This window comes from Cupressus sempervirens, chromosome 6 (assembly GCF_028749045.1).
Source record: "Cupressus sempervirens isolate cs-2001-9-10 chromosome 6, ASM2874904v1, whole genome shotgun sequence".
Taxonomy (NCBI): Eukaryota; Viridiplantae; Streptophyta; class Pinopsida; order Cupressales; family Cupressaceae; genus Cupressus; species Cupressus sempervirens.
In genome coordinates, this window is record NC_143123.1 from 96,444,659 (window position 1) to 96,459,685 (window position 15,027).

At 32.5% G+C, this 15,027-nt stretch overlaps 1 protein-coding gene across 1 annotated transcript in view; it reads left to right on the plus strand.

The window, feature by feature from the left end:
* RSY3 (Adenine nucleotide alpha hydrolases-like superfamily protein) overlaps window positions 1-12,281 on the plus strand; it is a 246,350-nt gene extending 234,069 nt beyond the window's left edge. Inside the window, exon 12 of the mRNA XM_089786909.1 lies at window positions 11,914-12,281. The gene's annotated coding sequence lies outside the window, so the exon portion shown is untranslated. The remainder of the gene's footprint in view (window positions 1-11,913) is intronic.
* Window positions 12,282-15,027: the final 2,746 nt, after the last annotated feature.

Below are 15,027 nucleotides of genomic sequence, written 5' to 3' on the forward strand. Positions count from 1 at the left end.
TTGTTAAATGTCAATTACCAAGAGTCCTTCATGACTCAACTCAAACACAAATACTTCCTCATATAGGAAGCGTCAAGCATCCAATCCAGATAAACAATAGTGCTTTGTTCCATTGGACTGATGCAATCTCTAATCAACTACTGAGAATTAGGTAAGGGCATGACCACAAGCATACTTCTCAAATACACAAATGTATCCTTCAGCAAAGTCTTTGTAAATATGTCTATTATCTACCCCTTTGTATTGATATACTCCAACTTGATCTTGTTCTCTGCAAGTTTCTCTCTCAAGACATGATACTTAACAGATACGTGTTTTGTCTTAGAATGTAACATAAGATTCTTAGACATACTCACTGTACTTGTATTATCACAATGTATGAAATGTCCTTCAACATTTGCTTCATTCACATGATTTGATTGCAATTATTCACTACTACTATACACTCTACTTCTGTTGTGCTCTGTGAAATACAATCATGTTACTTTCTTAGCCAAGAAACCAATATTCCTCCTAAGAAAAGTGTTCCACCTCTTGTATTCTTTTTGGCATCTATTTTGTCTGCCCAAACTTTATAAGTATATGCACATAAGGTAAAGTCATTTGATCTGTCATACCATAACCAAAAATCAGGTGTACCCTTCAAATATTTGAAAATCATTTTTATTGTTGCATAATGTGATTGTTTACAATGAACTTGAAATCACACAACAATGCCAACTGCATCTTCTATATTTGGTCTTGTATGAGTTAAAAATTGTCAACCTCCAATCATAGATATGTACTTCTTCTGTACAACGGTGGGTGCCTCATCTTTGTTGGATAACTTTGTCCAGTTACCGTAGGTGTACCAACAAGTTTACAACTTTCCAAACCAAATTTTTTTAGAAAATCTTTCAAATACTTAGGCTGTGATAAGAAAATGCCATCATTATTCTGCACGATCTATAATCCCAAGAATACTTCATCTTGTCAATCATGCTCAACTCAAATTCCTTCTTTATTACACCAACAAATGTGTCACTTGTTTCATCATCACCTCGAAAGATTATATCATCCAAAAACGCTTCATCGATCAATAAACCATTCTCAAACTCCTTCAAATATAAGTTACTATTTGCAGTACCTTAAGCAAATCTTGTTTTTGCCATGTATTTATCCAACCTCGCATATCAAACTTTGGGTACTTGTTTTAATTCATTCAATACTTTCTTCAACTTACAAACCATATCTCCTTCTATTGTCAAAAGAAAACCTTCAAGTTGTTCAAAATAAACTTCTTCCTCAAGTTCTCCATTTAGAAATGTTGATTTCACATCATTTCTTGTTAGTTGCATAAGTAAAAAACATTCTAACTACCTTTATTCTAGCAATAGGTGCAAATGTTTTATCATAATCTATAACTTCTTGCTATGAATAACCTTTGCATATCATTGTTACTTTTTTTCTCACAACCTCACCTTGTTCATTCATCTTATTTCTGAAAACCCATTTAGTTCCTATAACATTCTTGTCCTTAGGTCTAGGAACCAATTCTCATGTATCATTATTTTCAATTTGATTTAATTCTTCTCTCATAGCTTTAATCCAAAAATCGTCTTTACTAGCTTCATATGCACTTTCAAGTTCTACTTGTGAAATTAAACAAAGTTCTTATCTTTGTACCTTTTTCCTTGTCATCATTGTTTGGATTAACCTCGGACAAAAATAATAGTTACATGAAAATATAACCAATATCAGAAAGTAATAGATCGCACAAAAGAGAACACAAGACATAAAGATTTAACGTGGTTCACCCAATCCTTGGGCTACGTCCACCAATAGAAAGTCCAATACTATTATTATCCAGTGATTGCAATTTGCAATCCCTTCCAACTCAATACCGCTACAAGAAGCTACAATATCACCATACATTATGAAATCCCTAACCCTAAGTCATTTTACAAAAGATTTTTCTACTTACAAAATTGGGGCGAGAATAAGTCGTCCAATAGAAAAATAGCATTCGACACCTTTTACAATATAAGATCATTTTTGGCTTCAGGGGCTTTGCCCCCAAAAAAACCCTGTGGGGGCGTTGCCCCTCGACCCCACCCTATAGAAATAATCTGAGGAGAAATCGCACTAAATAAACCTTTGAGTCTGATTAGGCTCTACATCACAAAAATCTCCCACTTGGAGACTGATCATAGTGTTGCTAAACCTATAGCTCCCACTGGAATGTCAAATCACCTTGGATTGTTGTTCTTTTACTTTGTTCGGTTTAGAAGACTAACCGAAGCTGAAGAGGAGTTTAGCTTCTCCCTTGTTACTTCCTTGGTAAACATATATGTTGGATTATCATCTGTATGTATCTTCTCCAGCTTTAAGTGTTCATCATCCAACACTGACCGAAATGAAATGGTACCGCAATTGGATGTGTTTTGTCTTTGAATGCACAGAAAAATTCTTCGCAAGATGAATAGCGCTCTGGCTATCTGTGAACAAATAATTATCCCTCTGTGGGTGTCCCAATTCTTCCATGAAGAACTAAAGCCATATCATCTCCTTGGTTGCCTATGTAACAGCAACATACTCTACCTCTATAGTAGATAAAGCATTAACCTTTTGTAACTGAGAAACCCAGCTCATTGTTGCCCCACTAATAGTAAATGCATAACCTATACTACTCTACCCGATATCATTATCTCCTACCGAATTTGAGTTAACATAACCTTGTAAATTAGTAGTAGAGCCCCCAAAATGTAAACACTTACTCGATGTTCCTCTCAAGTAGCTAAGAATCCATTTAACTGCATTCCAATGCTCAAGCCCTGGATGACTCATATACTTGCTAACAACTCCCACTGCATGTGCAATAGTTGGCCTAGTATATAACATTAGTATACATTAAGCTTCCTACAGTTGAAGCATAAGGTACCTTGAACATCTTATCCTCCTCTTCTTGTGTTTTTGGACACATCTCCTTAGTCAATTTCAAATTACCAAATAAAGGTACGTTGATAGCTTTAGCATTCTCCATAGAGAAATGTTGCAACACCTTCGCAATATAATCAGCCTGAGATAATGTCAATTTTCTATTTTTCTTTTCTCCAAATTTTCATACCAAGGATTTTCTTTGTTGTCCCCAAATCCTTCATAGCAAATGAATGTGTTGATTGTTCTTTTAACGCCTTTATGTGATCCATGTTAGACCCAACTACAAGCATATCATCAACATATAAATATAAAATAATGTAGTTGTCATCATCTAACCTCTTAAAGTAAACATAATGATTTGAGTGACACCTACTATATGTTCATGCATAAAACTGTCAAATTTTATATACCATTGTTGAGGTGTGCTACCTCAGGACCCCATAGAGGCATTGTCCCCAAACCCTTATAGAAATAATTTGGGGAGAAACTACACTAAATAAACCTATGAGTCTGGTTAGGCTCCATATGACAACAATCACTCATTTGTCCTTGCTACCAATAATCTAATCAATAGGATGATTCTTTATCATATTCTTATTAGGTGTCACTATCTCAACTCTTACTTCAGCTCTAGGTTCACTCCTTGGTTCTTCTCTCTGTTCCACAATCTATATGTCATTCTACAAATCTGTGTCAATCTCATAAAACAACACAACATTCTCTTGGTTAGCCTTTGGATTAACCTCTTCATCATAATGATAATTAAGCATTCTTTCTTGAATTCCAAATTTCTCATCAACCTTAACATTTGCGCTCTCAACAAGAGTCTTAGTTCTTTGATTAAAACATATGTATGCTTTACTTTTCAATGAATAACCAAGAAACATACCCTACATCACTTCTTGCATCAAACTTACCAATGCCATCATCTTTCTTACTGTAACACTTACTTCCAAAGATTCTAAAATACTTAACTAAGGGTACATATCTAAACCAAAGCTCATAAGGGGTCTTACCAGTGCCTTGTCTAATTTGTATTGTGTTCATGGTATATATTGTTGTATTAATTGCTTCTCTCTGGAATATCTTTGAAACATTGTTCTTAAATAGCATAGCTCTTGTTGCCTCTATTACTGATATGTTTCTCCTTCATGTTGTACCATTCTACTCAGGTTTCTTAGGGGTTGAAATTTATCTTTTAATGTCACTTACTTCACAAAAATTGTTAAACTCATTCAAAGTGAACTCTCCACCTCTATCAAATCTTAAGTTTTTAATCTTCAATCTTGATTCATTTTCAACTCTATTCTTAAACACCTTAAACTTCTCAAAAGTTTATGATTTCTCTCTAAGAAATGCTACCCACATCATCCTAATAAAGTCATCAACAAGAATCATGAAGTACCTTTCATCACAAAATGCTCGTCTTTGTAGGACCACTCAAGTCTATGTGTACTATCTCGAACTTCACTAATGTAGTAAACTTCTTTCTTGAAAAGGAACTTTTCTTTTGCTTTGCCATAACACATTCCTTGCATACCATGTTAGTAGGCTTTACAATTTTAGGCAAATCTCTAACATCAAGTGTAGTGCTCACTTTCACAATGATATAAAATTTTATATGACAAAACCACTTATGCCACAACCAACTGTTATCAACCTTAGCAACTAACATTTCATCTTAGTAGGATTCAACTAAAAAATGTTAGCTCTTGATCTTGTGCTAGTACCAATCAGCTTACCATCTTTATCTTTGATTATACATGTCTTTTTGTGAATTCCAATTGATATCCCTTGTCAACTAATTGTCCAACACTCTGAAGATTATGTTTTAGACCATCAACAAAATAAACGTCATCTATGTCAGCTTTCTCATCAAGATTAATAGATCATATTCCTTTTATGTGATAGGCCACATTGTTTCCAACTCTAAAAATTCTTCTATCACAACTGTCGACCTCAACAAATTTATTCATATCACCAGACATATGATGTGAACAACCACTATCTATGATCCAATCATATTTCTTCTTTTCAACTTGTGACATTAATGCCTTTTCTTCTCTAATTTCTTCTTTTTTAGGACTTTCCTCTTTGATTGCAACTTTTGCTCAAGGATATTTCCACACTAGCTTCCAAATCTTCATCATTTGCATAAAGACATTCTCTAGGTTTCCTAGGCTTGAAATTCCTCTTATACTTCTTTACTCTCTTAGGGAACTTAGAAGCATAACGACCATATTCATTACAAGTCTAACATTTAAAGATTTTCTCATCTTCATGTTCTCTTCTCACAAGTAGGCAAATTCCTTCTTCAATCTACATATCTTCTTCAAATCTTCCTATGTCACTACTAGCATAATCTCCATTAGTACTCGCACTTCTTGTCAATGTAGGTCAAGCACTCAATATGTTGAAAGCAATCTCAAATCTAGGTAAATTGCCACTTTTTCTCAAACTTATCTCAGTTGATTCCATTCTTCCAAGAAGATTCTCTCTTGTGAATTTTTTGTGCAAGGTATAACTTGTTCAATCATCTGTGATATCTACTTATATGCACTTGTCAAAGTTTTCAAGATCATCCATACAGTTTCATCTTCATCTTTTGATCCATCACAAGCTTTAATTCTTGCAACAATTTATGATATTCTACCAAAATAACTTCTTACAAATTCGTATTCCATCATTTTAGCTTCTTGAAATAAACATATCCAATTATGCAAACTAACCTTCTTAGCATGCTTATCACCTTCATAAGTAAATTCTAAAGCCTTCCAAATTTACTATGCCAAATTAAAAGATTTTGCCTAGTTGTACTCATTTTTGAGAAGAGCTGATAAAAGTGCTTCCCTAACAAGCATATTGCATATAAAAAATTCTCTCTAAGGTTCAAGACATTCCTCAAGTTTATCTTCTTCGACCATTTCTTTATTTTTCTTAGTGGTCAACCAATATCTTAGACCCATGCATATAAAATATATCATCATATTCTCTTTCCAATTGTCATAGTTGGTTCCATCAAACTTCAAAAAAAAAAAATTTGAAATGACTCGCCATAGATCTCCTTAAGTTGTTAAGCTTTTCCTTCAAGGGCTTGATGCTCTGATACCAATTGTTAGAAACTAAAGTCCACCAAGATAACTGAGAAGGGGGGTGAATCAGTTATCCAATTGAAATAACTCTGATTAAATAATAAATATATAATCAGCAAGTACAACAACCACAAGAAGATAACCATACACAATAACACCAGATTTGTTAACTAGGTAAATCATTGATCTGAGGGAACACCCAGGTGGGGATGGTACCCACAAAATGTTGTACTAATATTGAGTGTTCCTTGTAAGAGGATGGACCATTTTAGGAGTCAATGGAATACGTTTGGTACATATCAGTCCCTGTTAGCATACTTTGAATCCTTGTGAGGAGATTCTAACCCTATTAGGAGTTATGCCAATCTTGTTAGGATTTGTGGAAGGCAGAAGTACACACTATCCAAACAACTTCAAGGGAAAAACCATCGAACTCACTAGCCAACTAACCTTTTTACTATTCTTTGTACAATAATACCAATAAACAACTGTCCATTGCAGTCTCTTTTCCAAATATAATTTCTCTGTCAACTAATCGTGTCTTATCTGCACCAAACACTTCTCTGATCTCAAGATACTTAATATCAAATTTGGTGGATCTTACATATAGGTGTGCCCACTCACATTACTTATACTTCGCTCACAACCAAAATCACAATTACTTGCCACAATTACACTTAACCAAAAGGAAAACAAATTTTCTTTATACCAAGTCCTCAAACTAATTATTGAGTCAGTGTTGGGGCTTTCTCAATTTACAATTACAATAGGACCACATTAAGATAATACAATACACGTTACAATACATATTTTCATAATTATATAATTCTACCCACTCACGGTCTTCACAATCCTTCACACATGCAACCTTGGACTTAGCACGATCAACCACACCATCATCATCATGTCTTCTACCTCTATCCAACTGCGCTTAACCAAATTCTATCTTTGTTAGGAGATATAATCCAATTACCAGAAACCGCTTCTCAAGAACTCTACTAGAACTCTGTCTTCATTAAATCTCAAATAACTATCTATTTTCTTCATATTTCCTCATGCGCTCTTAGCCACATCATCATTACACTCTATAGAACATGTCCTCAACTGCACTTATCCTCATCCTCAATCCCCAAACCTCATAATCTCAATCTATGTATGATGCTCTGTCAGTCTTGACATAATCATTAGTATGTTGACATCAATGAAAAACACAGTCATGAATGCAACACACAATCATACTAACAATCTCCCAAATGCTCCAACAATGCTAGGATACTCCATAGGAATATCACCAGCATTCATGCTAACACTATGGTCTATTTTCAAATATTGGATTTTTGTCCTCTTTTTTTAAGATAACAACAGAAGTCCTCTTGCACATAGGGACTATTTTTGTAGATTGGAATTTTATCCTCTTTTAAAACAACAACAACAACAACAAAACTATTTTGCATGATGACACTTGATTTTCCCTTGAACTTTTTACCATTATTTGTAATATACCAATTATTTAAACATTAGGAGATGGGCATGCACCAATAAACTTCCCTATCAATATTATTTCTATAAGATCTAAAATACCATCAACAATGTGTTCTTGAGGAATATCAATTATAGAAATGTAATTTGATAACATGGAGATCAAACCTTTAAAATGAGTTCTTTAAAGACAACAATACAAAAAAGAAATATTTATATATATTTGGTAGTGAATATTTTCCATAGGCTAATCTAGGAAAATAAATAACATTATGGAAGGTTATGTATGTCATTTCTAGTGAGTAAATGTCGTCTCAAATAAGACGATAATTCCAAGGGTGAAAGAAAAACATAATGCAACCAAAACCTAACAAAGTGATAATGTTCAATTATCCATTAATTCGAACTATTTGAGGCTCTTTGTTAACATAATGATTATAAAATTCAAGAAAAATATATTGTGATAAAATTATTTTTTCAATATAAAGAAAAGAGTGATCAAGGATGCTAAAGAAGTTTACTTGATTAAAAAATTAACTCATGGTATGAATTTATGAGGGATTGAGGGATACAATATGAAGGTAGAGTTAATCATAGTGGCTCAACTCATTGATAATTATAAGCAAGATAGTAATTTAAAAATTTACGATTAAAATTTAACGAAACAATATTTGGGATGAGAAATGGACCAAGGTTTGAAGCCAAATGAATACATACTCCTAGTATTGTGTTATAGTGCCTTTGATTTGAAAATGGGATTTTGTGTTAAAATTCCCAATACCTCATAAAAATATATGTTTGAGTTATCTATTTGATGATGCATAAAGGCTAATGTTAAAATATGTCATCCTAGGAAGTGTTGTACAAATTTAAAACTAGTTAAGCTCATGGACATTTTTATCATATAAAGTAGAATAAATGAGAGAGGGTCACCACCTTCTAGATTATGATAATTTAAAGTCAATAGGTTGCACCTAATCGAGAAATATTGTTATCCAAACAATACCAAAAGATTTCATTTAGTGGGACTTGTATAACACTTGGACATCTAGGTCAAAGATCATGAAAAAGAAACCTTGATTCCTTGAGAGAATGGTATTAAGTTGTTATAATAAATCCCTTGTTTGATTCATGTTACATGTCACATACTACTACTATGTTATTATTACTACATTATTAAGAGGAAGAATATGCTAGGGAGGTAGGATTTAATAATAGGCATGAACTAGAATGGGTCAAAGATGAAGCCTAGACATATCTATATCTAAATATAGTTTATCAATATCAACATGTGATTTAATATTATGATGATGAGTTTCCCACTTGGGATTGTGTTAACTCATTAGAACAATATAAATTTCTAGATTATGATTTTCCTCATCTTAAGAAGATGATGCAACAAAAGTACAAGAAAGAAAAGGCTTGCAAGAAAGACATGGGAATGTGGAGTGTAGTTACAGTCTTCCTTGAGCTAAAAATGATTATAATTTGTGAAGTAAGAAGTCCCTCTCAATCCCAATACAAATTTGGAGCCTTATGAAGCTATTACTACTATAAATTAAATAAAACATAGATAGCCTAAAATTAAAATCTAATTGCTAAAAGTATTAGATAAAAGAAGGGTTAATATACAATTATATGATACAAAATTAATTTTTACATAGAAAAAGAAGTATGTATTTTTAGATTCCTACTATTGATATGATTGTTGGTCATAAATCATGTAGTGCCCTTTATGAACCCATTTTATTACCTTCGTAATCATATGACAATATTTGATCCAAGAATCTTTATGCAATGTGTTAAATTTAACTACTAAAATTGGGTGTTTGTCTGTGTGCAAGTGCACCTATGCATCTGTGTATTTTTTATGTTTGTGTGGGTGTGGGTGTGAGTGTGAGGAGGGTGAAGGTAGTGATTGAACGGTTGGGTGCATGTGGGTGTGTGTGTGGGTGCATATGTGGGTGTGTGTGGTAGTGATTGGGCAGTTGGGTGCATGTGTGTGTGTGTGTGCACGTGTGTGCGTGTGCGTGTGTGTGTGTGGGTGGGTGTGCAACGGGTGTGTGTGCATGCATATGTGTGTGTGCGTGTGTGTGCGCGCGTGTGTACACATGTGTGTGTGGGTGTGTGGGTGTGCGTGTGTATGTGTGTGTGCGTGTTTGTGTGTGTGTGTGTGTGTGTGTGTGTGTGTGTGTGTGTGTGTGTGTGTGTGTGTGTGTGTGTGTGTGTGTGTGAGAGAGAGAGAGAGAGAGAGAGAGAGATTTTGTGTATATGTGAGCATTTTTCTATCCTTCAAATTTATTGAATGCTTGTATACTCATACTTTCAATCTTGTAAAATGATTTTTGATCATGTGTTTCTATTAAATTTAATTATTTTCTAGTCCCAACAAATTGTGCAAACCCTAGTTCATTCCTTAGTTGTTTATAAATTATGTATTCATTTTTTATCCATATACTTTATGCTATTTTATTATTGATTGAAACACTAAAAATGATAGAAAGTGACTAGCTCATGTTTATTTTTTAGGTCATTGTTCTATAGACATCCATGTAAGCAATATGATACAATTTTTATCAGGTTGTCAAATATGTTATAAATATTATGGTAGCAAGGTGATTTTGTGTTAGGATTTTACACTAGTTGAGAATGCTACATGTCATTATATGGTAGGCCAACAATTTTAATTAAGACTATTTGATTGGACTCCATACATGGATTACATGTTAATTGCTCTATTTACTAGAGGATAAACCTTCTTTGAGAAATCACTTTAAGTAGGATCACTTTTTTTTTTGAATTTTTTAAAAGGTTTCCATACTTTTTGATAGGGCATTGATTGTGTATTAGGATAGAATTTATATGCCTTTTTATGAAGCTCTTGCAATTCTAAAACATAAATATCAAGCTATATCTTTCAGTTCTAAGGTCCTACAAGAACCACTAGTTAGTACACTATTAAGAGAAAAATGGATGATATCATGGAGGTAAACCTTGGTGTATAGTTGTTAATAGTAATTTGTCTATGGATACTCTATATCTCATATTAATTATCAATAAATGAGTGAATCCATCAATGTGTAATTTGATGTAAAGAATGCTCTTGGTTTGCAAGTGGCAAGTTCCTACAACAATTGATTTCCAATGGACTATAGAGAATTGAATATCATCTTATTGGTAAGTGATATAGAAGTTTGGTTGGTATCTTACCCAAAAAAATCTCCAAGACAAATATTTTATTGATGGAATATCCTCCTAAGTGAGATTTAATAAAAAATAGGGGGAATCTACTATATGAATCATATAGATGGACATGTTGTATGCTTGTTGCATGGTGACATTGTGAAAATAGATAGAGAACAAAATTTGAAGGATAACATTGAGGATGGGTAGAAGTCTTATGGTCAAGTGAAATTGTCTGAAATTAACATTGATCATATGATTATTTTTTCATTATAAAAAATATATCCCTATTCCAATAGATGCTAACAAATAATTAAAACATGTTACTTTAATCATTTTTATGAAACTTTCTCAAATAAGGTCATGGTGCTGGTGTAGTTTTGATGTCTTCAAATAGTGATAAGCATAATTTTTTCCCATAGTAGACTTTTGATGCACTAATAATATATTTTCCCTATTATTGTTAAGATGAAGTTGCATTAACCTTACAATCCTAAGCCATTCATTAGTCTCCATGTTCTTTGGAAAATGTTCCATATAACATGTAAGAAAAAGTGTAATTATTTGTACTTTTTGGATATTTGTAATTGCATTTTCAAGGGGTGAACATGAAGATGTAACAAATATAAATCAAAATGGATAGCAAACACTCATTCCCACATCCATAATGAGATATGAAAGGTCATGAAAATGACACTAAGCTTGGGAGGAGAAAAGGTGTTCATTTAGGGAACTAAAAAAGAGTCATTTATTATTGTATTATATTTATTAGATATTCATTCTCTGAGGTATAGGCCTTGCAAGTGGTTTTGGCCCATTGTTTTGAGAAAGTAGATGTTGTTTCCCTCTCTCGTTTGGATATACATTGGATTTAAGGCATAGCTTCTTGATATTAGTTGGTCTTTGTTTCCAAGTAGTATGGGATCATGAAGATCATTTAGAGAAGTGTTTTATTTTGGGGTTCTCTCTTTTTAAGAATAATGACAATAATAATAATATACTTGCCCTCATACTCTAATATAGTTTTCCCCCTAAAGGGTTTCCCTATATAAATATGGTGTTCCTTTTGGTATGATTAATTTGATATTTATGTTGAATGGTGCAATCACATGTTTCTTTTTGGATTTGGTAATTTTTTCAGATTTTCAATCACATAATAAAGTTAATATTGCAAGATTTCTTCACCGTGTTTCTTATTAAAGCTAAACATTTCTCATAAGAATGGTTTTATATTTTTCAGATTAGTGGAGATAATGAACTTTTTCTACAAAAAAATCAAAGGTGCGTATGTATCTGAAGGGGGGAAAACTCATTATATAAATAATTTTGTTTGGAACAATGTATGTTTGGGTGAAAATCCTATGTAACTAAACATATTGATGTTTAGTATCACTTTTTGCAAGAGTTGGTTGGATTGGATAGGTCTTGATTTTAAAAAAATTACACTTTGGATAATATTGTAGATTCTCTCATGAAGCTAGTGACCATAGATAAGTTTTTATGGTGTTGAGGGGTCATGAGCCTTGATCACTATACTTGATTTTAGTTTATGTATCTCTTGAATGTAATTGCAATGAAAAATGTCAAGTGGGATAATTTTAGGATAAAGTGAAATTAATCTTGTGATCCAAATTCATTCATATGTTTGTGTTCTTTAGAAAGTGTTTCCTAAAACATATGAGTAAAATATTAATTAATTATACTTTATGGCTTTTTGTAATTGCATTTTCAAGAGTTGAACATGACGAGGTGATAAATATAAATTAAAATGGATAAAATGCATTCCTTCCCACATCCATAATGATACATGAAGTTTCATACATAAGGAAATCATGTTTGGAAGGATGAAGGTGTCAATTTGGGGATTTCAATAGTCATTGCAAGCTATATGTCACTTGAAACATATAAAGTCTAAGTGGCTTTGGGTTTAGTATCCATCAGATGTTACTTGAAGAATTATTTATCATTTTATTATATCTATTAGATATTGATTCTCCAAGGTGTGAGTTTTTTCAAGTGTTTTTGGCTCCTTGTTATGGGAAAATAGAAGTAGTTTTTCCTTTCCCATTTGGTTATAAATTGGAGTCAAGGCATTGTTGTTTAATCAACAATTGGTCTTTGTTTTCAAGTGTTTATGGGATCATCTAGAGAAGTCTAGTGAAGTGTATTATTGCAGTGTTCTTATTTGAAGAATGACAATACACTTTCCCTCGTTCTTTGGTGGATCATTTTCTTAAAAGGGTTTCTCCATGTAAACCTAGTGTCTCTTTTGGTATGCTTAATTTAAAATATATGTGGAATGGTGAAATTATATGTTTATTTTGAGATTTTTAATTACATAATAAAATTAAAATTTTAAGCTTTCTACACCTTGTTTTACAACATTTTGTATTAAGGGAAATAGTTCTATTTGTTTCTATCTCAATTACTGTCCTCCAGGGATAATTGTAGCTATAGATTTTGTACATTGATGACCTTGAATTTCGCAAATAAATTGGGTATATTGGGTGGGTCATGTCACCTGAACTTTATAAAAATTGGGTCGCACTCCCAAACCCATTGCCCAGTGGTTTATGAAATTTTCTCCTTTTATTGCACAGTATCACTAATTGAATTTATTGTTTGGACATGACTAATTGAAACTTCTACCTATTTTCAAAAGGAAATTTTGGAGGGCATAAATTTTTCCATGGTGTTATAAAGATTTATTTAGAGGAGGCCCTAAATTCACTTGGTATTTTGTGGATGCGTGTCACAAAACAATGCCATTTTTTGCCAAATCTATTATTCATATAAATTCATTGGGCAGCCCATAATTGTCTCAAAAATGACATAAGATATGTTATTAATATGCAGGATTTGCCAAATATTTGTATACCATATAAGCTTCCCACTAAATTCGTCAGAAAGGATTGGTATAAATGCATTCATAGATCATTGTTATTTTACATAATTTGGTTTGATTGGTTCTTATCTCTTAATTTTGATTGGTATTAAAGTCTCGTACTCTTGAGGGCATTGGCAACTGTAATTGATGCAAAGGTAAGTAACTAATTTTTTGAAGTGTAACATTATTTTGAATTCATTTCATCTCTATCCATCTATTAATTTGAGCTCATTCTTATTTAGTGGGTACAAGTTAGTGGTCAATGTCACCTAGGAGACCTTAGACATGATTACATCTACATTTTATATTGTAGGTTGTATGAATAATGAATCATATTTAGATAAATATATTTTATATTCTATTGTCACTTCTCAAACAAGCTAATATTTTTTGGCGGCCTTCATTTTGTTGGAGATGTCAAACATGAATAAGGGTAAGAGTCCTGCATCTAGGAAAAACCAAGAGAGGTCAACAACATGTAGAACCTCGTCATCATACTTTGGTGGTAGAAAATTTGATGGCCAAAATCAAGAAGCTACATCATCACACTTACATTTACAAGATTCCCAACCTGCAAGTACAAGACATATTGAAGAAGTTGGTGACCTTAATATCTAAGGTCATGATGAACTTGGATCATAATGTTAGAGATGATGTTAGTCCACAAACATGAAAGGGAAAAAGGAAATACAAGTCAAAAAATATATGAAATCAAAAAAAGATTAGGAGGGGAACTTGTCGATCATGAATTTTCAAATAGAATAGGCCTCAAAGTATCAATTAATTGAACTCGTGGATAATCCAATTCAAGGTGAGCCTTTGGTAGAATGTGGATGTAAGATATTCATAAGGATAAATAAAAAGAAAAAGATGTTGCAGCTAAGAAATGACACCATAGAGAAGCATATAGGTAAAGTCTATGAAAAAGAAAATCATAGATGAAATTGAATAATTAGTGATAAGATTGAAAATAAAGAAGGAATCTCAACATGTTAGGAATACAAAATTCTTTGAATTTCAAGATAAAATATAGACAAATCTTGTCGAAGTAAAAGTCTATGTTGAATCTTTTCTTGAAAAGGAAAAGGAAGTAGAACAAATGGGAAAATATCTTTGGTTAAGTGTTGCCTTTTATATTTTGACAAAAAGGGAATGCTATGATAGACTACCCATCATTGAGTGCTTTATAATACTTTCTAAAAAAAATTAACTATCCTAATAGTCATTGGTGAATAAATAGTAGATGGGAATGGGCAAGTTAGCTTTTTGAAGTTCTAAAAGATGTAAAGGAAAAAACTAGAGACTCGATATTTATTGCAATATCATTATATAGAGTTACAATAGTAAATAATTATTCTTGGGATGCATGCATGTCCATACTATATACACAATATTTTCCACCAACCTCAACTACTAATTGTCGTTAAAATGAAGGATAATGTGAGAGTAAACAAATTATTTGAACAA